This window comes from Pelophylax lessonae, assembly GCF_965119305.1.
Source record: "Pelophylax lessonae genome assembly, chromosome: 5".
NCBI lineage: Eukaryota > Metazoa > Chordata > Amphibia > Anura > Ranidae > Pelophylax > Pelophylax lessonae.
In genome coordinates this window covers 218,665,617-218,692,671 of record NC_138772.1, presented here as the reverse complement: position 1 = coordinate 218,692,671, position 27,055 = coordinate 218,665,617, and the positions used below count along the sequence as shown (strand labels likewise).

Genomic DNA, 27,055 nt, shown 5'->3' with positions numbered 1-27,055 from the left:
AATGGGTATCAGCTACATCGTAACCCTACCCATTCACCAAATAAGTGTACAAAAAAATAAATACATGAGACAGTCCTTTATTCAAAAATATCAAAATTGTGTCCCCCAATGTAAATCCATCATCAATCACGTCACCTGCAGCACCTGCCGACCCAAAAAAAGAAGAAAAAAAAAGCTCTGCTCTCATTGAATGCTTCCCATGGTCTGCCCGTTTGTGGTTTGACAGTTCTTATATAGGGAATGGGTGGGGTGGGACGTCACCAGGTGGTCCCATCCCCTCGTGACATCACAGACAGGTGCATGCTGGGTCAGTGTCATCACATTTTTGGTGAATGGGTAGGGGGATTCACATAGGAGGGGGGCCGGGATCTGTTAAAGGGGGCTTTCAGATTCTGATAAGCCCCTACTCGCAGCCCCCGACAACCACAGCCCAGGGTTGTCGGGAAGAGGCCCTTGTCCCCATCAACATGGGGACAAGATGCTCTGGGGTGGGGGGGGGGGTACCTCGCTCATCCCTTCCCCTTTCCTGACCTGCTAGGCTGCGTGCCAGTATAAGGGTCTGGTATGGATTTTGTGGGAGCCGGCAATTGTAACTGCAAGTCATTATAAATGTGATTTGACTTATTTTTTTTTCTTTAGAAATGTAATTTTTTCTGTAGCATGTTTAATGCATGATACAGATGCACCACTTTACAGGCACATTAAGGGGACCCCCCCAGGCAATATATTTAAAGACATTTTTCATTTTTATTGTTGCACTTTAAGCATCATTAAAATCACTGCTCTTGAAAAATCATTGTTTTTACTTTTTTTTTTTTTATTGATCCATGTCCCCCAGGATAGTACCCAGACCCCTATACCCCTTTATGGTCAATTACTTACATATAAGCCTTCAAAATGGGAACTTTTGATTTTTCCTGTTCTGCTCCTATAGACTTCAATTGGGGTTTGCGTTTCGGGTTAGAACATTTCTCCTGTTCGGGAGTTCTACTGCGAACCGACCATGGGGGTGTTCAGCCCATCCCTAATTAAGAAGTGGAAGATATCTGGTACAACACAGACCCTCCCTGGATCAGGATATCACTCCAAACTGGATGAAAGAGCTAGGAGAAAACTGGTCAGAGAGGCTACCGAGAGTCCTACAGCAACTCTGGAGCAGTTTCAGGAATTTATAACAAAGAGTGGTTATTGTGGTTATTGTGTAAGTGTGACAACAACACCACAAATTATCCCCGAATACAGTTTGTATGGTAGGGTTGCAAGAAAAAGGCCTCTCCTCAAGAAAGAAAAAATAAAGAGGGCACAACCGCCTAGCGCATTACCTTTGCAAAAAAAGATTTTTATTTAAAATATATGCACATTATACTCACAAATAAGGAAGACAATTCAAGCAGTTAAAGGTATAAATAAACCCAGATTTCACCCTAGCATGGTCTGCTGGTCAACGACAGTCATGGAATGGATATCTCCAAAGGAAGCTGACACGTTCCTCAGAGCTGGATTTGGAGTGTGGGCAGCTGATCTTTAAATAGTCATAAATAAATGACCCTAAACCACAAGTCCCTCCCACAATGGGCAGGGCTGTAGTATTGGAACTCCCGATTGGATAAATGCCACAATAAAACATACATGTAAATAGGCCACAACATAAAGATACACAAAAAGGTTTTTGCCAATGACTTTTCATTATGAAAATATACTTTTGTGCAAAAGAGATGCTTCATCAAAACAGTATATATATATATATATATATATATATATATATATATATATATATAGATCTAAACATAAGCATATTATGATGGGGGAACATAATCCTGGCAAACATTTTTCATAGGTCACAAAACAGAAAAATAATTATTAACTAAATTAATAATTAATACATAATAAATTGATCACAACTTGTGTTGTCAACCATCACCAGGGACATGTTGCTGAAATGGTCATTCAGGCCCCCCCGATGGCCAGATCATCTATATAATCCCATTTAGGATGGACAAATGTTGGGGGGTCCGCCTGTATCCAACAGATTGATAGACATCACACATATTAGTCTGTGGAATGCATGCCGGCCAAACAATGGAAACATGGCCGTGTTGTGCGTTCCAGAAGCCTATCTGACGGTCTAGGTATGTCACATCCGGTGACGTTCGATCACATCACTGACAATCAGCCGAGGGCCAGGAGACCGGAAGGACGTTGGTCTGAATGGACCGCACATGTCACTTCTGGTCACACCCACTCCTATCAGTGCCTCTCGGCTGAAAGGAAGGAATCGGAAGGATGTCAGCCAGAAAGAAACGCACACGTCCCTAATGGCCTTCCATAGACCCCAGACGGCCTCAGAATAGCAGTGTGATATCTGGGAACATCATACTTTGCCATAACACAGCTTGAAAATTCTGAGGCCACATGGAAAAAGGTGTTATGGTCAGATGAGACTAAAAATGAATTATTTGACATCAACACCAAACAATATGTCTCATGGAAACTCAATACAGATCCCCATCCAAAAAACATAATTCCTACAGTAAAGTATGGAGGTGGTAATATCCTGTTATGGGGGTGTTTCTCTGTAGCAGGGACTGGAGCACTTGTCAGGATAGAAGGAAAAATGGATGGGGCAAAACACTGTCAACGGAAATTCTGCTGCCCTCTGCCAAAAAGTTGTCAATGGAAAGAAGGTTTACCTTCCAACATGACAATGACCCAAAACGCACAGCAAAAATGACCACACAGTGGTTGAAGGGGAAAAAGGTGAATATCCTTGCATTGCTTAGTCAGAGCCCAGACTTAACAACTTCCCGCCCGTCATATAGCAAAATGACGGCCGCAAAGTGGTTGCACTATCCTGACTGGGCGTGCAGAGCGGCGATCGGTGGTGCGGTGTGTCACTCTGACACACCGCATCTCTGATCCCGGTAAAGAGCCTATGACGTAGGCTCTTTACCATGTGACCATCTGTGTCCAATCACAGCTGGTCACATAGTAAATAGGAAGTGCCGTTAATCGGGCTTCCTCAGTTCGCGCCTGACAGGCGCAAGAAGAAGAGAGCCGATCGGTTCTAGTTGCCAGGGTTTATAAAGATTTTATATGACTATTCAAGCCAAGGTAAATACATCTTATATGTCAGGTAACCAATTTAAAGCAATTCTTTACTCTAGAAAAAATAAAAAATACAAGTCAGCAACTACAAATACTGTTGCTGTTGACTTTAAATAAAGGGACACTTAGCAGTCTGGGAATCCAGCGCTGTCCTCACCCTGTCTACTTCATCACTAGTCTTCCGTCTCCGGCGATAGCATCTTTAGTGTGGAAAACCGGCTGAGACAGCTTGCGGCTTTACAGACAGCTTCCTAATGTACATGCGCGAGCCGCGCTGCACTTTGTGAATGGTACCCCAGCCTTCTAGGACCTGTGACATGTCCCAGAGTGTTGCAGATGAAGAGAGGGGGCCTAACTTTTGCTCCGATTGCCTAAGTGATTTTAACAGGTACACACTCACCCCCACCCCCTCTAAAAAAATGATATGCCAAACATGGTAAAGGAGGGGGAGGAGGACTTAAAGCAGAACTTCCCCTTGGAACACCAGGTCACTAATTTAAAGTAGAACTTCATTCTCTCAAAAAACATTGACTATTTTTAATCCTTATCCTGCTTGCATTAGTAAATAGATAGGAAAATATATTTTATTTACTTGTTTTGAACTATTTTTTACATTTCTTTAGTAACTTCCTAGTTTCCATGCCTAGGCAATTGATGTCATACATCCCAGGAGTCTTCAGGAGGGATTTTCTCAGCTAAGCACACCCTCCTGCTTGTATGCCTGAACTAAGCAGACATTGGTACCAGGAAGTAATTGCTAGATTAATCATTTGCCCTTACTCAAGATGGTCATGGCCAGAAATACTAGGGTGATGTCTATATAAATAAAGCATAAAGGCAACATGGATGGATGGGGAAGTTTGCTTTAAATATAAAAATCAATTAAATAGTGTTTTTTATCTTTAAATTATTGCATTTCCGGGATCAAGACTTGGTCCTGCGGGAAGCGTGGGCCCAGGGCGAGCTCAACTATGAAAATGAAAAACTCCTGCTGTTCCTGGATTACTCGGTGGAGACCCAGAAGAAATCCTTTGACTCGGTGCGGGCTCAACTCTGATCTAAGGGGCTCAAGTATAGCATGTTGTTTCCTGCCCAGGTCCGAGTTGAAGATGGCAAATCTGTGCATTTCTTTACTTCCCTGGAAGACGCCTCAGCATGGCTGGACACGATCCGTTGGCAGTGAGCTGTATCTGCTGTCCATGCTTGTCTCTAGAGACAGTGTGGGCTGACTCCTGCTGTTACCTGATGTGATTTCTGGCTTCTATGTCACACAGTGTTGCTAACCTACCAGATTGAAATTTAGGGACACAACACTCAAAATTTACTGGCACAGCCAAGTTTTTACTGGCATTTCAAAAAGTTAAAAGTTTTAAATACAAATGTCAGTATTTAGGCTACAAACAAGTACAATATGCAATTCAGTATTTAGGCTACAAACAAGTACAATATGCAGTTAGAAATGTGATTTAACGTAGATATTACGGCAAAAATTCTACGGTACTTCTTATTTTATTTTCAATATAGTAAATACTGTAAGTAGCTCAGGCACAGGAGGAAATTAGAATGGGCAGGCACACACACATGAAACTGATTCTCACAATTAAAATGACAGTAGTGTGCACTGCAGCAGCACAGATGGTGATGACTCCTTACCCACACGACACATCCCCTCCTAAGTCACAGTGACAGTCTCTCTCCACGCCAGGTGGTCACTTCAGTCCACTCCAGTTCAAAGAGTACTGACAGTTTTGCTCCCAGCTTGCCTTGCTCCCATCCTGCAGACCCCCACACAAGGCTCTGGTCGCTCCACTCGGCTCCCTTGCACCATGACATTGCATGACACGCCTAGGCACCACTTCCGCCAGACTAACCCACCCGAACACACTGTAGCAGGCACTCGGATTGACTCAGATGGTCTCAGCCAGCTCTGGACCTGGATATTTTTCATTCACAGTTCCAAGCTGAGCGTCACAGCCATATTTTTAACTGGCAACCTGTTCCTGTAACTGGCATTTACTAACAGGAGAAAAGTGCCTGTTCTTTACTGGCTGCCAGTAAAAATACTGGTGGTTGGCAACACTGATGTTGCATTAGTTCCAGTTATATGGCTGCCTGTACTTACCTGTTCCCATGCTTAAAAGAGAAGTATGTTTTTTTTTTTTTTTTTTTTGCAGAATCCTACTTACCTAGGTAGATGCAGCATTGGTCCGATGCTGCATCTGTCCCCTGTTGGCTCTAAGACTGAGAAGCGAGCAATCAAACACTGCTGATCGCTCAGTTCTCAGGGCTCTCTAAGCAGAGAGCTGGTGACTGTCAGTCACCGCTGTCTGCTCTGCCCCCCCCCACGCTCACTGGTGCAATAGGCTGTGGAGGGGGCGAGGGCGGCCGGTTCAGGCTCTCAGCAGCTCGCTGAGTGGCTGAGCCAGGTGCCAGTCCAGGCCCGACTTCATTGCTGTGTTCTTGCTTGAGCCTGGGGTGGCTCTGTGATGTCAGCTGAAGCCTGCTGTCTGCTGAAAACAGGTCACTGGAGTGCAGAACTAATTTCACTTCTGTGATCCACAAGAGAAGTACAGCCAAACGAGCTTTGGCTGTACTTCTCCTTTAACCCTGTGTGCCTTATTCCTGAGTGGAGCTCCCATGACCTTTCTACTTTGGAACCTGCTGCTCTGGTTACGTTGCTGTATATAGAAACCATGCAGTTATACTCTTTTATGAAGGCTGGCACTGCCTCCTTTATCCTTGCATCAGGATTAAAGTTTTTTTTCTGTTACGTACTGCCTTTGGATAGTTTTTCCTTTTTTCTCTTATTACCCTTTTTTTTATTTATTTTTTATTTTTTGCTGAGTGACTTTAAGTTTTTGTCCCCAGCTTCGGCTGGGAGAATGTACCCTCAATTTCTTCTGGACTTTAGCTTGAGCTGCTGGACCTTTGAACTTTCTACTAGTGTATCGACAGTCCTATTTGAATCCTTTCGCACATTGTGCCCCTAGTTGGCATGGTGGCCATGTTTTGTATTGGGTGTGAGACGTCCCTAAGTTCTCTTATGGGGTTGGTGGGGGGGGGGTGGAATTAATTTTGGTTTCATTGGTATTTTTGTTTATACGCAATGCAGCACTTTCAATATGCCTCTGTTCTTTTGTGGGTGTCAGATAATGCTTTATTCATGGTTTATCCTTTTAACTGATGGCTAGCTTTCTGGGTCCTCCTCCTGGCTGCTCCCCTGGTTTTATTCTTATTGTTGTCACTCCCATGGCTGCCTGTAATATTATCTCTTGGAATACCAGAGGGCTTGATTGGATTCCTTGCAACCTGGTTTAAAAGGTTTTTTCTGTTATTATGCTGAGTAATTTTAAATTTTTGTCCCCAGCTTCAGCTGGGAGACTGTACCCTTATTTATCTCCAGACTCTAGACTGAGCTGCTGGATCTTTGGACTTTCTACTGGTCTATTGGCAGTCCTACCCAGATAGCAAGGATAACTTGCCAAAAACTTGTGGCATTGTTAAGTTGTAAGTCTGTTAACTTGCTGCACATTTTCACTGGCAAGTTTGAACACGTGCAGAGCTCTTAGAGTACAAGTTCTAGTTGACACTTTTTCAATGTGTAGCAAATTGCAGTGGTAAATCTACAGCAAGAGCTCTGCAAGTCTACAGCATGAAAATTCAGCTACAGTGCCCCCTGTGGTGGGATGACAATTGCACAACATACAGTGCCTTGAAAAAGTATTCATACCCCTTGAAATGTTCCACATTTTGTCATGTTACAACCAAAAACATAAATGTTTTTTTATTGGGATTGTATGTGACAGACCAAGTGGCACATAATTGTGAAGTGGAAGGAAAATGATAAATGGTTTTAAATTTTTTTTTTTTAAATAAATATATTCAGCCCCCTTTACTCTGATACCCCATAACTAAAATCTAGTGGAACCAATTGCCTTCAGAAGTCACCTGATTAGTAAATAGAGTCCATCTGTGTGTAATTTAATCTCAGTATAAATACAGCTGTTCTGTGAAGCCTTCAGAGGTTTGTTAGAGAACCTTAGTGGACAAACAGGATCTTGAAGGCCAAGGAACACACCAGACAGGTCAGGGAAAAGGTTGCGGAGAAGTTTAAAGCTGGGTTAGGTTATAAAAAAATATCCCAAGCTTTGAACATCTCACAGAGAACTGCACAATCCATCATCCGAAAATGGAAAGAGTATGGCACAACTGCAAACCTACCAAGACATGGTCGTCCACCTAAACTGACAGGCTGGGCAAGGAGAGCATTAATCAGAGAAGCAGTCAAGAGGCCCATGGTAACTCTGGAGGAGCTGCAGAGATCCACTGCTCAGATGGGAGAATCTGTTCAACAGGACAACTATTAGTCGCACACTCCACAAATCTGGCCTTTATGGAAGAGTGGCAAGAAGAAAGCCATTGCACTATTGAACTTTTGGCCTAAAAGCAAAATGCTATGTGTGCTGGAAAACTAACACTGCACATCACCCTGAACACACCATGAAACATGGTGGGGGCAACATCATGTTGCGGTGATGCTTTTTTTCAGCAGGGACAGGGAAGCTGGTCAGAGATGATGAGAAGATAGATGAAGCCAAATACAAAGCAATCTTAGAAGAAAACCTGTTAGAGTCTGCAAAAAACTTGAGACTGGGGCCGATGTTCACCTTCCAGCAAGACAACGACCCTAAACATACAGCCAGAGCTACAATGGAATGGTTTAGATCAAAGCATGTGTTAGAATGGCCCAATCACAGTCCAGACGTAAATCCAATTGAGAATCTGTGGCAAGACATGAAAGTTGCTGTTTACAGATGTTCTCCATCCACTCTGACAGAGCTTGAGCTATTTATTAAAGAAGAATGGGCAAAAATGGCACTCTTTAGATGTGCAAAGCTGGTAGAGACATACTCAAAATGACGTCGTAGCAATTGACTCCCCTGAGTCAATTGCTTACTTTTAGAGTGCTAGATAAACTGTTATCCTCTATATATCCCCACCTTTCTTTGGCTTATTCCACCAAAGTTGATTAGGTATACCGGAAATGGCATGAGGATATACCAACTCTTGTGGAGGAGGAGTGGGAGGATGTCTGGGTACATATGTCACCAGCCATGATTTCAGCCAAAGATAGGTTTGTCCAACCTACATTTCTCCATAGGGTATACTACACCCCTCAGCGCTTGGCTGCTATAAACCCCCCTGCTTTATTTAGTTGTCCTCGCTGTCAATTGCCTGGTGCCTCCTTTCCGTTCTTTATATAGGTTGCTCCTGCCCTTCACTCCAAAGGTATTGGGGGGTGGGGGACATGGCTTTTTTGAACAGGGTTTGTGAGTTCACTCCTGGGTTGGATCCCAAATATTTCTGTTGAATATTTTTGAGGTCCATCCTCCACGCAGACATGTTCGTCTTTTTATTTGTTATGCCACCTACTATGCCTGTAGGGACATACTACTTAAAAGGAAATCAGCTACCCCACCTGCCTCTCGGCATAATGCTCTGAAAGCAGTTTTGCCACTATACAAACATACCTGTATGAATCATAATTGTCCTAAGAAATTTCACAAAATTTGGTCTGCGTGAATAGACTATTGGGGCTCAGATTTCGATTTGAATGTACAGTCCTGAGTGCTTTTACCTGTTTAGGTGCATCTGTTAGGGCTGAGTGTATAATACTGGCCACCATTTGCCTCCTCTTGTCATCCCCCCCACCTTAATTCCCCTCCCTTCCCTCTCCCCTTTCCAACCTAGCCCCCCTCCCCCTCTCTTTTCCTCCCCTTTCCCCTTTGCTTAATATTGTTTTTGGGTTCTTTAGAAAACCGATGTCCTGTTTTAAAGTTGTGTAATCACTGAGGGATTTCCCTCAAATTTTAGGCTGTGCCCCTGGTATTGTTATAGTGAATTTGAAATACTGAATATTTCACTGGAATTTGCTACACTAATGTCTTTCTGTAACCTGCTTTCACTGGTTTTTATGTGCTGCATATATTGTTATTACCGTTGGAAGTTTTATTTTAATAAAAATTCTTCTTGTAAAAAAAAAAGTGGTTTTGGTTTGTGGTGCTCAGAGACAGCGTAGTTATGTTTTAAGCACACAGTTGGGACTGGGTTTTTAACATATTTACTGTAAAGATCTTTGTATGTGTTGACATTTGTGCATGTGCAAAGGTATGCAGGAAATGAGTGGGAGTGGAAGAAATAAAGTAGTACACTCCTTATGGTTGCCATAAATAACATTTACAAGGCAATTGCCTTATCTACACTTTCTGATAAACCAGCTATTTTTTCTAGGGTCAAATGTCACTTTCTGTATTTCTAGATAGCTAATCTAAATAATTTTTATCAACGTTAACCAGTTCAGAAGTGTTTTACCCTTTTGTCCATAGCAATATTTATATCATCAGTCCAATGCAATGATGACACATGAAGAATTACACAGTCTTTATACTTTAAGAACAATTGGACACTTTTTGCAGAGCAGACTATACATTTAGCATACACGTTATTTAACCTAGATCTAAAGCTGGCAACATATGGTAACTTTTGGCCATATATGTGCATGTGTCATATGGTTATTTTCAAAATACTTGTATTTTAAAGCTGTAATAAACCACAAAAAAAACATAAAATAATTAATAGTGGTGAATCTGATCTCTGTGTTTGAGATGGAAGCTTGCAGATACTGAGTGATCTATAACCACTTCTGGACCAGGAGAATTTACCCCCTTAATGACCAGGCCATTTTTTGTGATAGGGCACTGCATTACTTTAACTGACAATTGTACGGTCATTGTACCCTAATAAAATGTATGTACTTTTTTTCCCCACAAATAGAGCTTTCTTTTGGTGGTATTTCATCACCTGTGAGATTTTTATTTTTTGCGCTATAAACAAAAAAAGAGCGACAATTCTGAAAAGAAAAAAATGTTTTACTTTCTGCTATATAACATTCCCAATTAAAAAAAAAAATCATAATTTTAGGCCAATTTGTATTCTGCTACATATTTTTTGGTTAAAAAAAAAACCCCAATAAGTGTATATTGATTGATTTGCACAAAAGTTATCGCTTCTACAAACTAGGGGAAAGATTTATGTCATTTTTATTTATTTATTTATTTTTTACTAGTAATGGTGGCGATCATTGATTTTTATAAAATAAATAATATTACTAAAAACCAATGTATCCCCTGCGCACATGCAATGATGAAAAATCAATGGTCTATAAGGTCTTATTTAGCGACCTGTCGCAGCTGCTTAAATAGAAAACTTGACAAACAAAACACTCCACTGAAATCCCGATTGGGATCCAAAATAAAGTATTAGTAGCGCAGACAAAACACTGAAAGTATATGATATACTTCATCTATCAAAAACAGTCCATCATATAGAATGACATTTCTGAAATAAAGATGCTTGTAACAGTTCATATAGTCAAGATCACTGAAGAGCCCAATCCACCAAGGTAGGAGACACACCGCTATGTGACCAGAAACACCAGAACAATTGGTTCATCCACCGCCATGACATTAAGTGAGGATGGCAACTCATCAGATATAATGGCCCACCCACTCTCGCAGGTAAGGCTAACAAGCGTGTGGATGCTGATATTCCAATAAGCCGTTAACCTCGTCTACACTGTGGATCATAACAGCCCAAGGAACCTTGCACCTTTATGCGTCCATGCTCATCCGACCATCCATAAATGGCTCAGCAGCAAAAAGAGATAAAGGACGCACTAGTGTGATATTGTTTTAAACTACTCAATTTATTCATCACACCAAACAATAGGAAATGCACTCACAAACAAATTCTTGTATCATATGCAGCAATGTACCATAAACATGACATCATAACCACTTAGGACCACTGTTGCACGCTAAACTGCCAGCCCTCACCCTCTCCACGCTGATGTTGGGCTGCTAGCATCGCTACGCTCGTGTCCCCAGATCACTTCCGGTACGCCGTAGGTTCTCATACCTTGGTGGATTGGGCTCTTCAGTGATCTTAACTATATGAACTGTTACAAGCATCTTTATTTCGGAAATGTCATTCTATATGATGGACTGTTTTTGACAGATGAAGTATATCATATACTTTCAGTGTTTTGTCTGCACTACTAATACTTTGTTTTGGATCCCAATCGGGATTTCAGTGGACTGTTTTGTTTGTCTGATCATTGATTTTTAGCGTGACTGCGACATCAGAGGCTCTGAAGAAGAGGCGAAGCCTCAAAACGCGTTAGCCTATACAGCTTCAGGGGACGACTCTTTCCTGATATTGATGCTGAGGACTATATCTTGTCTGATATGCTTTTATCAAGAACTTGTTTGTGAGTATTTTTAATTAATTATTTTAATAAACCTTTTTAAAGGATAATGCACTAGGCCGGTGCGCCCTTGTGTCTGTTTAGCGTTTTTTCTGGAGGTGCTACTACAAGACCCTAAAGACAGACAGACCCTGAGCCTGTACAGACTGAATGCCCACAGCCTGGAAATTGAACTCGAGTTTCAAATCATATCGAGTTTGAGTGGAAGACAGCGATGGACTGGTGCCACTCGAGGCTGCCTAGTGACAAGTTACTGTGTGTCAGGTGTAGAGGGTATTGCTTCCAATGGGTTGTATCCCATTTGTAGGTGGTAGGTGATGGGCTCCGTTGGGGTCTAGGGATGCTACCTTTCTGATAACTACAATGGGCAATAAACACTTTAGGTGATTAGAGAGGAGCGCCCGATGTCCAAAAAGAGGAAGGTCTCACTTGATGTATTTTATTGTTATTTATTGGAGATAAAAGTAAACAATTAGAGCCAATGTGTTTTTCATGGGAAATGCCTCCCCCTTCTTTAGGGCTGTATTTCTTGAACAGTGGTCAAATTTTGAGAGGGTTACATTTGATCAGCAGCTATGCAGTAGCGAGCCTTGTGCAGCAGAGACAGCAAACTGTTTTGCTGTCTCTGCTCCACAAGGCTGGCTACTGAAGAGCTGCTGTTTGAATATAACCCTCTCAAAATGTAACCACTCTTCAAGAAAAACAGCCCTGAAGAAAGGGGAGGCATTTCGCCAAAAATGCGTTGGCTCTTTTTTGGCACTGGGTGCTTCTATCCAATCACCTAAAGTGGAAATTGAACTAGGATGGCACAGGTAGACCTTCAAGCCCAGGGAAAGTAGACTGTGCCAGCAATGTGAACAGGGGGTCCTGGAGGATGAGGACCACTTTCAATATAGTGCCAAATTACTCATCAGTGAGGGACACTAACATCCAGACACTCTCTACTCTCATCCCAAACTTCAATTCTATAGAAAAGAAGATGAAACTTTAAATTCTTCTGGGAAAAGAGGAGCCAATGGTGAAAATAGCTGCACAATATGTCACAGCATGTCACAGACTATGAGGGACATGAAAAACCTTGGACTTAAAAATTCATTACAAATTCATTAAATCCATTCCCCTATCCCCCTTTATCCCCAAAGACTGCCTTAGAGCTACCCAAAATAAAACAATAAATCCTACGAGCAAACAATTGACAATATAATTGCTGCAAACAATCCACTATCTCACACAGTGTAAATAAGATTAATAAACAAAATTGCTGTGCAAAAATATCATATAACCAAATTGCAATCAATTATCCAATAAATTAATACATAGATGTAAGTAGGAAATGATAAATAATAGTGATACATAGTGTAAATAAAATAATATGAATATAATGTGCCCACTGTGTAATCATAAAAATTATTATCCGACACCACCGTGATTCGCTTTTTGATATAGAAGGCTGGTTATAGAGTGGTGCACTGGAAGCACCTTTTAAATGTGAGTGTTACATTTTATTTCCTCAATAAATATTTGTCTTAAGGATATCAGCACTATGTGGGTTTTCTTCCTTTGCATATGTAAAACACCTGATGGCTTGAGGAACTGAGGTTTATGGAGGATCCTCACGCAGAAGCATTAAGGAAGGAAGCTATTTTCCTTGCATTGCATTTATGCCTGAATGCTTGTGGAAGGAGCCAATATGTTAAAGGAACCTTATCTGGGAGCATTAAGGAGATCCCATTAATCGTTTTTTGACTATTGCTTAATCGCATAGTCACAGGTCTTAAGGTGAGCGACCACTCACAAGGGGGTGCACGGTTTGCTGTGACACTTCATCACCTTGGCACTTTGGAAGCACAATTTGCACTATTGGTAGTTTTGGAGGATTTGGATTCATCTATTTGCACCCATTCAACAAGAACTATTTTTCTACAAATGATGAACTTTGTATTTATTTATTTATCAGTAGTGGTTTAGTCTGCATTATTGGCAATTTATAAGAGGTTAATACACACTGACACTCGGTCAGTTTTTGCACTATTCGGATAATAATTTTTATGATTACACAGTGGGCACATTATATTCATAGTGGGCACATTATATTCATATTATTTTATTTACACCATTTATCACTATTATTTATAATTTCCTACTTACATCTTTGCCTTAGAGCTACCCCCCACCTACCGTTTCCCATACAAACTCAACTGCTTTGGGGATGCTAATATGCATTTAGTCCTGCCAATAAAGCTAATTTGAATTGAATTGCATTGAGACAGAGATATAGAGGTTGAACAAACAAAAAATAACAATTAAATGTAACAAAAGCAATAAAAAATATGACAATTACATTTTACATGTGATTGCATGAACATGTCTTGGCTATCTAACAAAAAAGTAAAAATGTAAAATAAAATAAACAATCAGGGTTGTAAAAAGACATAACGTTAGTTTTTAATAAAAATGCTGGTGGATTTGATAGAAAAATATTGTTATTGAAGTTGATTCAATATTGGTTTATAATGAAAGATATAACAATTTGAGTCAGAAAGATTCATGCAGAGAAAACATAATACTGTATTTTTTATTCTGGGCTGGATCATGAATTCAATGAAACATGGTATAGGCGTGCATGCAAAGTCATACTTTGCATTCTGACTAGTAGACCACTATGATGATTATTATTATTTTTATTATACAGGATTTATATAGAGGCAACAGTTTGCGCAGTGACCAGCTCCCACTACGGTGAAGGGACTGACCAGGATTTGCAATAGCTGGTTAGATGGGGGAAAAATTGACTGCTTGTTTAGTGTAGGGTCTAAGACATCCCCTGCTCTTCACCAGAGGTCCTGAAGGGGGCAGATATTGTGCTGCATGCGGTGTCCAGATTGCTGTCCTTGGATTAACCCAAGTAAGCTACAATTGAGAACTGGTGAGATTCTCTTGCAACATTGGGTTAGTGGGTACATAGAGAAGCAAGCAAAGGTAAATGAGAAAACCCTGAGACACAGGGGAGAAACACAGGCAGGGAATGCAGTTGAAGATAACAAAGGATTGTCAGAAACAGACTTGCACAGATAGACAAGAACTAACTAAAGAGCCAAGGGAGCAAAGAGACAGCATGCAGGAAAGAATGCTCAGGATAACTCGGGTAGGAAACAGGCAATGGAACATGAGGGACACAGGCACAGACACAGGGTGCACAAGGCTGGAAATCCCAAGGTATACAAAGTGAACACAGAAAGAATCATAAATGAGTGGAAAAATCTAACGATTGATCTTTCAATGTGTAAGCTAAAGTTCTAGGATCATTTGGGGACAATTGAAGTGGCAGTGGGCAAGCCACACTGTTCAGCAGCTACTATTTTATATATCCATCTCTGTTCTGTTTGTAAGAGTATTTTTTTTTTCAACCCCTCTTTCTTTGGGGTATGTGAACCTTGTCTATTGCTGTAATTTTGATTTTTGGAAATTTTCCCCTGTGAACTTTGGTAACATGTCTCCCTAGTGGTAGATCAGAGACTGCATGTTTGCATGTAGCGGATGTGTCTATATAGACGCTGCCATATTTTTTGTTTGGTCTTACCAATGTAGAATGATCCACAATCGCATGTGATCATATGCTACTTTAGTGCTGCAGTTTGCAAAGTGCCTTAAATGAAAAGATTCACCATTTGGAAGCGTTAATTGGCTTTTGCCCAGCATATATGTACAATAAGAGCATCCACCACAGGGAAACGTGCCAACCTGCAGAAATGGGTCACCTTTCTTGTCATGAAATTCACTACTCACAAGTTTATCCCTAAGTGAGGCAGCTCTTCTAAATGCGATAGCTGGTCTATCATTGACAAATTGTTTAACTACCTGCCATCCGCGCTACAGCCTATATACGGCTGCAGCGCGGACTTGAATTTTCAGGAGGGCGTTTTTAAACGGCCTCCCAGAAAGACTCTCCCCGCGCGCTCCCGCGAGCGCGAATCGGAGAGAATCTGTATCAGCCGTGTCCCTTGGACACAGCCGATCACAGATCGTGGTGAATGGCCAATCACAGCGGCCATTCACCACGTCATCGGACCGTCCAATGAGAGATGATCTCATATGTAAACATATGAGATCATCTCTCATCGCCGGCACTCCTTCCTCACACAGAGCCTGCAGTGTGAGGAAGGAGGGGGAGCCTCACAGCGCCGGGGACACACAGTAATGTAATCAGGGCACTGATCACCAGTGCCCTGATTACTAAAGGTAAAAGAAATACACAAATTGCCCCCCCATCAGTGCCCACAGTGCCCGCCATCAGTGCCCCCCATCAATGCCCACAATCAGTGCCCATAGTGCTGCCAGTCAGTGCCCATCAGTGCCTGCTCAACTAGGCACTGATGAGCACTGACTGGCAGCACTATGGGCACTGAGTGTGGGCACTGATGGTGCTGCCCATCAGTGCTCATCAGTGCCGCCCATCAGTGCTCATCAGTGCCACCCATCAGTGTCCATCAGTGCCATCCGCCAGTGCCCATCAGTGCCGCCTATCAGTGCCCATCAGTGCCGCCCGTCAGTGCCGCCTCTCAGTGCCCAGCAGTGCCACCTCTCAGTGCCACCTCTCAGTGCCCAGCAGTGCCGCCTATCAGTGCTCATCAGTGCCGCCTATCAGTGCCGCCTATCAGTGCCGCCTATCAATGCCGCCTATCAGTGCTCATCAGTGCGGCATATTAGTACCTCCTTATCAGTGCCCATAAGTGCCACCTCATCAGTGCCCATAAGTGCCACCTCATCAGTGCCCATCAGTGCAGCCTATCAGTGCCCATCAGTGCCGCCTCATCAGCGCACATCAGTGAAGGAGAAAAATTTATTTTCAAAATTTACTTTGTAAAAAATAAAAAACCCAGAGATGATTAAATACCACCAAAAGAAAGCTCTATTTGTGTAAAAAAAATGATAAAAATTTCATATGGGTACAGTGTAGCATGACCGCGCGATTATCATTCAAAGTGTGACAGCACTGAAAGCTGAAAATTGGCCTGGATGGGAAGGGTGTTTAAGTGCACAGTAGGCAAGTGGTTAAATACAGTGTCTTCAGCTGAAAAAGGCTAGTGTTTATTAGGGATTCTTTTAATTTTCGATTGTTGATTGGTGTACCGTAAAATTACACGTGTTGGTGGAGGATTTTTGGGGACTTTCTTGTCACAAAACACAAGGAACTCCCCAAAATTCCCCCACTAATACATGTAGTTTTAGGGTATATCAATCAACAATTGGATGATCTAATGTTCTTAGTTATTTACACCACTAACCTTACTTTATTATAGTACATCTCTTGATTAGGGTTGAGCGAACACAGACTGTATTGTTCAGGATCGTACCGGACTTTTGGGTCTTCGGTACCCGGACACGGACCCGAACATTTTACTGTATATTCGGGATACAGTCCATTGTTCGGTCATTTATTTCATGTTTTGGCGTGGTTTTAATGGTGCGGTTTCAACAGCTGCAGGGCAGCCAATCAACAAGCGTTTAACTAGTGTGCCCTTAGAAGCCATCACAGCCATGCCTACTAATGGCATGGCTGTGATTGGCCAGTGCAGCATGTGACCCAGCCTCTATATAAGCTGGAGTCAAGTAGCGCCGCACATCACTCTGCTCTAACTACTGTAGGGACAGGTTCCTGCTGCTGCTTATTTGAGGGAAAGATAGGAGATTATTGTAGGGGCAGGCTGGAGATTGCTTTCAGGGAAAGAATAGGACACAGGACAGAAGAATCTTCTTTAATCAGACAGCGATCTACATCGATTTTATTGTGTGGGGGTGCAGTGCACAATCTTTTTGCCCTGACCTGAGAGCAGTGAGGAGGGAGAAAAAAAAAAACTTTTATCAGTCTGTTAGGTGGGCGGCATGCGGCGTGCAGCGGACATTTAATGCAAGCTCAGTGCATATGTGTCTGCTTAACCGCTTGCCGCCCGCCCGCCGTCATATGACGGCGGAGCGGTGCGACCATTATCCTGGGCCGCCGTCATATGACGGCGGCACTTTAAGCAGGGCAGGCGCGCGATCGCGTGCGCGCCGCCCTGCACTGCCGGTGTCGGGGTGTCCCCGGGACACCCCCCGTCACCGGCAGGGGGGAAACAGCCAATGGGCGTGGCTGTTTCCCACGTGATCGGCTGTGTTCCAATGACACAGCCGATCACATGTCGGTGGCACTGTGTTCCGTAGGAACACAGCTGTCACCGGCGGTAGTAAACAGTCACTGACAGTGACTGTTTACTAAGTGATCGGCTGTGAATCCATTCACAGCCGATCACAAAATGTAAACACAGAGCAGTAACTGACTGTTACTAGCTCTGCTCCCCTCATACAGTTTCCAGTATGAGGAGAGCAGAGCTAGAAATAGTCAGTTACTGCTCTGTACACCTGTAAAATGTAAAATCACACTGATAAACTTGTCCCCACACAGTCCTCAGCCCCCCCCCCAATGTCACCTGTCACCCAACAGTCACCTCATCAGTGCCCAGAAATTGACACCCATAACATTCACATGTGAGCGCAGCGATCGCGGGCAGAATCGCGGTGATTCTGCCCGCGATCCGGAAATCATTGCAAATTGCGGGACACCTGTGCGTTGCCTGTGATTTGCAATAGCACCCCAAACGCTGTGCGATGTTGCCGCCATTTCCGCCTGCCGAATCACGGTAACATCGCGCAAACAGCGCATGACGCTTAAAACAGGTACAAGAGTTTCTTTGGGGCGTCATGGGTTGTTTGCGTGATGTTACCGCGATTCGGCAGGTGGAAATCGCAGCAACATCGCACAGCGTTTGGGGTGCTATTGCAAATCACGGGCAACGCACAGGCGCCCCGCGATTTGCAATGATTTCTGGATCGCGGGCGGAATCGCAGTGATTCTGCCCGTGATCGCTACGCTCACATGTGAACGTAGCCTAAAGTTCACCGGTCACCAGAGACTGCCATCAGTACTGCCGTGCACCATCGCCCGTCACCTGTCACCCATCAGTGACCATCGCCCGTCACCTGTCACCCCATCAATCACCGTCACCTGTCACCCCATCAGTCATCGTCACCTGTCACCCCATCAGTCATCGTCATCTGTCACCCTATCAATCATCATCACTTGACACCCCATCAGTGATCGTCACTTGTCACCCCATCAATCATCGTCACATGTCACCCTGTCAGTGATTGTCATCTGTCACCCCATCAATCATCGTCACTTGTCACCTCATCAATCATCGTCACCTGTCACCTCATCAATCATCATCACCTGTCACCTCATCAATCATCGTCACCTGTCACCCCATCAGTCATCGTCACCTGTCACCCCATCAGTCATTGTCACCTGTCACCCCATCAGTCATCGTCACCTGTCACCCCATCAGTCATCGTCACCTGTCACCCCATCACTCATCGTCACCTGTTTGCCATATACATGCAATCACTTACTAACCGCCTAACGACTATATGCGTCGGCCATTAAAAGCTAAATACTGGAGTTATGGCAGCAGATAGCCCCCATAACCCCGGTATTTTTTGAAACGGCGGGCGGTCGGCTTTCAGATAAGGGTGGTCCCAGTGGCGCATTCGCCGCGGAATTACCCTTACGGTGCAGGGGAAGAGGTGCCCCCCCCCTCCTGCCGCGTCCCAGACGTTTTCCCAGCTTACCGGACCCACCGGCAGCGGGGAAAACTATCCGGTCCCGGATCCTCAGAGACAGGAAGTCGAGTGAGGGCAAGATGGCCCTCACTCGACTCTATGGTCTTGGAGGACCGGAGCTACGTCAAAAGACGTTGCCTAGCAACCGGTTTAAAGGGCCGCTTTTTTTTTTCTTTTTTTTTTTTTCCTCTTTCAACAATTTTTTTTTTTCTTTTTTAGTGTAGTTGTGAGGTGTGAGGTCTTTTTGACCCCAGATCTCACAATAAAGAGGACCTGTCATGCCTATTTCTATTACAAGGGATGTTTACATTCCTTGTAATAGGAATAAAAATGATCAAAACATTTTTTTTTTAAACTGTGTAAAAATAAAAAAATAATAAATAAAATAAATAGGAAAAAAAAAAAAAAAAAATTAAAGCGCCCTGTCCCCGTTAGCTTGCGCGCAGAAGCAAACGCATACGCAAGTCCCGCCCACATATGTAAACGGTGTTCAAACCATACATGTGAGGTATCGCCGCGATCGTTAGAGCAATTTGAGCCCTAGACCTCCTCTGTAACTCTAAGCTAGTAACCTACAGAAATTTTTAAAATGTTGCCTATGGGGATTTTTAAGTACCAATGTTTGGCGCCATTCCGTGAGCATGCGCAATTTTGAAGCATGACATGTTGGGTATCTAATTACTCGGCGTAACATTATCTTTCACATTATGGAAAAAAATTGGGCTAAATTTACTGTTTTCTTACTTTTTAGTAAAAAAAATGAATTTTTTTCAAAAAAATCGCATTTGGAAGACTACTGCGCAAATATGGTGTGATAAAAAATATTGCAACGATCTCCATTTTATTCTCTAGGGTCTCTGCTAAAAAAAAATATATAATGTTTGGGGGTTCCAAGTAGTTTTCTAGCAAAAAAAAATGATTTTAGCTTGTAAACACCAAGTGTCAAAAATAGGCCCAGTCTTAAAGTGGATAAATGGACAACTTTGTGTAAAGCGCTACTTGGATGTTAGGCCTATGTATGTGGCCAGGCTGTGAAAAAGTGTTACACATGTGGTATCGCCATACTCAGGAGGAATAGCAGAATGTATTTTGGGGTGCAATTTTTGCTATGTACATGCTATGTGTTAGAAATATTGCATAAATGGACAGCTTTGTGTAAAAAAAATGTGTTTTCATTTTCTTTCCACATTTTCCAAAAACTTGTGGAAAAAAATGACATATTCAAAAGACTCATTATGCCTCAAAAATTATACGTTGGGCTGTTTGCTTTCCAAAATGGGGTCATTTTATGGGGGTTTCCATTGTCCTGGTGCTCCAGGGCCTTCAAAAGTGCGATAGGTTGTCAGGAAATTATATGTGTAATTTGTGCTCCTAGAATGCCAGACGCTGCTACTTGGATGTTAGGCCTCTGTATGTGGCCAGGCTGTGAAAAAGTCTCACACATGTGGTATCGCCATACTCAGGAGGAGTAGCAGAATGTGTTTTGGGGTATAGTTGCAAGTGTACATGTGCTGTGTGAGAGAAATAACCTGTTAATACGGCAATTTGTAAAAAAAAAAAAAAATCTTCATTTGCAAAGCATTGTGGGAAAAAATTACAACTTCAAAAAACTCACCATGCCCCTTATTAAATACATTGGAATGTCTACTTTCCAAAAAGGGGTCATTTGGGGGGTATTTGAACTTTCCTGACTTTTTAGTGTCTCAAGAATTGAGATAGGCCTTCAGTACATCAGGTGTGATCAAGTGTGATCAATTTTCAATGATTCACACCATAGCTTGTGGACTCTATAACTTTCACAAAGACCAAATAATATACACTTACTTGGGTTATTTTTACCAAAGATAAGTAGCAGTATAAATTTTGGCCAAAATTTGTGAAGAAAAATGACTAATTTGCAAAATTTTATGACAGAAACAAAGAAAAATGCGTTTTTTCACGATATTTTCAGTCTTTTTTTATTTATAGCACAAAAAATAAAAAACCCAGTATTGATCAAATACCATCAAAAGAAAGCTCTATTTGTGTGAAAAAAGGACACAATTTTTGTATGAGTTGCATGACTGAGTAATTCTCAGTCAAATTGTGAGAGCGCTGAAAGCTGAAAATCGGTCTGGGCAGGAAGGGGGTGAAAGTGCACTGTAGGCAAGTGGTTAATCTGGATTTTTAAAAAAATAATGTTTTTTCCTTCATATTTTACTGTGACATACAGCGTTTAGACATTGCTGTTGTAATCTGCTATTCAAAAGTCACCAATTTTAAAGGGAAACATTTTTTTTTCAGTTTTTCCCTTATATGTTACTGTGAGATAAAGCCTTTAGACACTGCTGTGTTCTAATCTGCTCTTCAAAAATCACCAATTTAAGGGAAAAATAATTATTTTTCAGTTTTTTATTCATACGTTACTGTGACATACAGCCTTTACACACAGTGCTGTTCTAATCTGACTGCTATTCAAAAATCACCAATTTAAAGGGAATTTTTTTTCCAGTTTTTCCTTTTAATGTTACTGTGAGATAAAGCCTTTAGACACTGTTGTGTTCTAATCTGCTCTTCAAAAATCACCAATTAAAGGAAAAAATAAAACATTTTCATTCATACATTACTGTGAGATACACCCTTTGGATACTGTTGTTCTATTCCGCTATTCAATAAACACCCATTTAGGGAAAAAAAAAAAATTGCGGCCTAGTCTGCATATTTTACTGTGAGATACACCCTTTGTATACTGTTGTTCTATTCCGCTATTCAATAAACCCCCATTTAAGGAAAAAAATGTAATTGCGGCCTAGTCTGTATCTGTACGTGTGAGATACACCCGTTGGATACTGTTGTTCTATTCCGCTATTCAATAAACACCCATTTAGGGAAAAAAAATAAAATTGCAGCCTAGTCTGCATATTATACTGTGAGATACACCCTTTGTATTCTGTTGTTCTATTCCACTATTCAATAAACACCCATTTAAGGGAAAAAAATGTAATTGCCGCCTAGTCTGTATCTGAACGTGTGAGATACACCCGTTGGATACTGTTGTTCTATTCCGCTATTTAATAAACACCCATTTAGGGAAAAAAAATTAAATTGCGGCCTAGTCTGCATATTTTACTGTGAGATACACCCTTTGTATACTGTTTTTCTATTCCGCTATTCAATAAACACCCATTTAGGGAAAAAAAATTAAATTGAGGACTAGTCTGTATCTGTACGTGTGAGATACACCGTTGGATACTGTTGTTCTATTCCGCTATTCAATAAACACCCATTTAGGGAAAAAAAATTAAATTGCGGCCCAGTCTGCATATTTTACTGTGAGATACACCCTTTGTATACTGTTGTTGTTCTATTCCGCTATTCAAAAAACACCCATTTAGGGGAAGATCCTAAATTAGAGAAATATGAGGAGAAGGTCAAATAAGGGATGTGGCCTGGGTCGTGGTGCTGCTGGTGGAGCTCCTGTTGCAAGGAGAGGATGTGGTCGATCTGTGCCACCTACACGCACAAGTGAAAAACCTTCCTCAGGTGTGAGTAGGGGACAGAACCTGCAGCAGTATTTGGTAGGGCCTAATGCGCCTCTAGAAATGTTGAGGCCAGAACAAGTACAGGCGATAGTAGATTGGGTTGATGACAGTGCCTCCAGTTCCTTCACATTGTCTCCCACCCAGTCTACTGCTGAAAGGCCAGAGTTGGCCCCTGCAGCCGATGTCCATCAATCTTTCACCTCACCCCCTTGCATATCAGCGAAGCAGTCTGAGGCCCAAGTCATGCAGCAGTCTCTTCTTCTTTTTGATGACTCTGTTAGCATGGTTTCCCAGGGCCATCCACCTAGCCCTGCCCCAGAAGTGGAAGAGATTGAGTGCACCGAGGACCATCGCAGCATGTCTCGGATGATGACGAAACACAGGTGCCAACTGCTGCGGCATTCCGAATTGTGGAGACTGACAAGGAGGGCAGGGGTGAAGACTGGGTGGAAGATGATGTGGAGGACGATAAGGTCCTCGACCCCATATGGTATGAACGTCATGCAGGTGACTTGAGTAGTTTGGAGGAAGAGGCGGTGGTCGCACAGAACCACCAGCACAGCAGAAAAGGGAGCAGGGTGCAAAAGCGGAGCGCCCGTGCCCTAGACACTACGCCTGCTACTGCCCAACGCAGCAAGGGACCGAGCACACCAAAGCAAGCTCAAAGGAGTTCCCTAGCGTGGCTGTTCTTCAGACAATGTGATGATGACAGGACACGAGGGGTTTGCACGCTGTGCAATCAGAGCCTGAAGCGAGGCATAAACCTTCTCAACCTGAGCACAACCTGCATGACCAGGCATCTAAGTGCAAAGCACGAGCTACAGTGGAGTAGACACCTCAAAAACCAAGAAAGGTCTCTGGCTCCTCCTGCTTCCTCTTCTGCTGCAGTCTCGGTCTCTTCATCCACCTCTGTAGTGAGACCGGCACCTGCCACCCCGCAAACAGAGGATCTGCCAGTAACACCACCACCTGGTTCACCAACCATCTCCACAATGTCCCGTAGAAGCGTTCAGCTTTCTATCTCCCAAACACTGGAGCGGAAGAGGAAGTACCCCCTACCCACCCGCGATCCCTGGCCCTGAATGCCAGCATTTCCAAATTCCTGGCCTTTGAAATGCTGTCATTGCGTCTGGTGGAGACACAGAGTTTTAAAAGCCTCATGGCGGTGGCTGTCCCACAGTACGTCGTGTCTAGCCGCCACTACTTTTCCAGGCAAGCCATCCCTTCCCTAAACAACCAAGTGGGTGACAAAATCAGGTGTGCACTGCGCAACGCCATCTGTGGCAAGGTCCATCTAGCTACGGATAAGTGGATCAGTAAGCACGGTCAGGGACGTTATATCTCCCTAACAGCACACTGGGTAAATGCAGTGGCGGCTGGGCCTGAGGCGGATAGCAGTTTGGCGCATGTCCTTCCACCACCGAGGATTGCAGGGCGCTTCAGTTTGCCTCCTGTTCCTAACTCCTCCTACTCCGCTTCCTCATCCTCTACCGCCTCCTCATCCGGTCAGCGTAACACCTTCACCACCAACTTCAGCACAGCCAGGGGTAAACGACAGCAGGCAGTTTTAAAACTTGCCTGTTTGGGGGAAAAACCCCACACCGCGCAGGAGTTTTGGAGGGGCATTGAACAGCAGACCGATGAGTGGTTGTTGCCAGTGAGCCTCAAGCCTGGCCTGGTGGTGTGCGATAATGGGCGAAATCTCATAGCAGCTCTGGGCCTAGCCGGTTTGACACACATCCCTTGCCTGGCGCATGTGCTGAATTTGGTGGTGCAGAGGTTCCTTAAAAACAACCCCGATATGTTAGAGCTGCTGCAGAAAGTGGGGCTGTCTGTGCGCACTTTCGGCGTTCTCACCCTGCTGCTGCTCACCTGTCAGCGCTGCAGCGTAACTTCGGCCTTCCCGCTCATCGCCTCATATGTGACGTGCCCACAAGTTGGAACTCCAACTTGCACATGCTGGCCAGACTGTGCGAGCAGCAGCAGGCCATAGTGGAGTTTCAGATGCAGCATGCACGCGTGAGTCGCTCTGTGGGACAGCACCACTTCACCACCAATAACTGGGCCTCCATGCGAGACCTGTGTGCCTTGTTGCGCTGTTTCGAGTACTCCACCAACATGGCAAGTGCCGATGACGCCGTTCCCAGCTTAACTATCCCACTTCTATGCCTCCTTGAAAAAACGCTTCGGGTGATGATGGAAGAGGATGTGGCACAGGGGGAGGAAGAGGGATAATTTCCAAGGCTTTCAGGGCAGTTATTCACAAGTGACTCCGAGGTTGGGTTCCTGCACCCACAAACGCCAGGGACACAATTGTCCAGCAGGGGCACAGTTCTGGAGGATGATGAGGAGGAGATGGAGAAGGAGATGGAACCATGTTCACAGCAGGGTGGCACCCAGGCCAGCTCAAGGCCATCACTGGTTCGTGGCTTGTGGGATACAGAGGACACAGACGATACACCTCCCACAGAGGACAGCTTTTCGTTGCCTCTGGGCAGCCTGGCACACATCAGCGATTACATGCTGAAGTGTCTCCGCAACGGCCGCCGAGTTGCCCACATTGTAACTTGTGCTGATTACTGGGTGGCCACGCTGCTGGATCCCTGTTACAAGGACAACGTAACGTCCTTAATTCCCTCACTGCAGCGTGATCGGAAGATGCGTGAATACAAGCGCACACTGGTAGACGCGCTGCTGGTGGCATTCCCACCTGACAGCGCGGGCACAGTGGAAGCACAAGGCCAAGGCAGAGGAGGAGTAAGAGGTCGCCAACACAGCCAGGGCACCACCAGCACCTCAGAAGGCAGGGTTAGCATGGCTGAAATGTGGAAAAGCTTTGTCAGCACGCCACAACAAGCAGCAGCAACACCAGCTGATATGGAACGTCTTAGCAGGAGGCAGCATTTCAACAACATGGTGGAGCAGTATGTGTGCACACGCCTAGATGTACTGAATGACGGGTCTGCCCCCTTCAACTTCTGGGTCTCCAAATTGGGCACATGGCCTGAGCTTGCCCTTTACGCCTTGGAGGTGCTGGCGTGCCCTGCAGCCAGTGTATTATCTGAACGTGTATTTAGCACGGCTGGGGGCATTATCACAGACAAGCGCAGCCGCCTGTCAAGAGCCAATGTGGACAAGCTCACGTTCATTAAAAAGAACCAGGCATGGATCCCACAGGACTTGTCCGTACCTTGTGCAGAATAGACATGAATACCGGCTTTATCCAGCCATTGTTGTATTTTTGATCTTTCTCACTCTTTTGGGGTGTACCCTAATTTAAAAAGAAATAAAATTAAAAACAAAAACCAGTGTTGGCTACCTCGTCCTCCTCCACAGCCGCTTTCACCTACACCGCCACATCCCCCGCCACCTCAACCTCCTACTCCATATGGGCCTCATCCTCCTAGATCAAGATAATTATTTTTATTTTAAGTTATTTCCCTATCCACATTTGTTTGCAGAGCACTTGCCATGCTCTTAACAAGATTTTGCAGCCATTTGCAGCCCTCTAGCCCTTTCCATGTTTTTTTAGAGCCATTTTAGTGCTCGAAAGTTCAGGTCACCGTTGACTTCAATGGGGTTCGGGATCGGGGTCAAGTTCGGGTTAAGTCCAGGTCACGAACCCGAACTTTTTTTTCAAGTTCAGCCTAGCCGCCGAACCCAGACATCCAGGTGTTCGCTCAACTCTACTCTTGATATATTAACCTACCAACAAATTGGGAATGTTTCAATTTAGAACTCTATTGACTTAATACAACATTATTATTATCTTTGCCCTGAAACATAGCCATAGATGGTGGGACTCACTCTGGTTGTCTTCACCTGATGACCACCAATCCCATGTGGGTTTTTGAGCCCATCTTCAAGCCGGGACCCAAATAGGAGGTGCTACAGCTGCTTTCGTTGGTGTCTACACCTAGTCTTATTCACTTTTGTAAGTTTATGTATGTTTACATGAATAATGCATGGACATTGTTACTATCTATATACTCTTTGCTGTGTTTTTTCTATGTATGTAGGATTGCTCCCACCTCATTGTCCCCTAAAGAAGACTATGCATAGTTGAAACACGTTGGGAGATCCTGGTGGATATGCAATTTTTACAATAAGTGTTTGATTATCTTTTTTTTTTTTTTTTTTTTTTTCTGGAGTCCTGGGATTATAGAGAAGGCACAGCCACAGTATAGAAACAGAAAAAAGGAAGTAGATAAAAAACGCTGTGGATTGGCTGACTTGCTTACCCCACAGCTGCCCCTGGGGGTGTTTGCATTCCTTATTTTTATTTATTATCTCTGCTTCCTGTAAGCATGAGATGATATTTACTATCAGATTGGGATATGGATTGTATAGACCAGTATTTTTTAACTCATTGTATAATAAAGATTTTCTACTTTTTTATAAAACATTTACTTTGTGTGATACCTATTGCTATAGCAAAGTCCTATGG

At 43.5% G+C, this 27,055-nt stretch overlaps 1 protein-coding gene across 1 annotated transcript in view; it reads right to left on the bottom strand.

Annotated features, from left to right (window-relative positions):
- The window catches only part of COBL (cordon-bleu WH2 repeat protein), a 390,271-nt gene that overhangs the window by 275,322 nt on the left and 87,894 nt on the right, over positions 1 to 27,055 (bottom strand). The gene's annotated exons all lie outside the window — the stretch shown is intronic.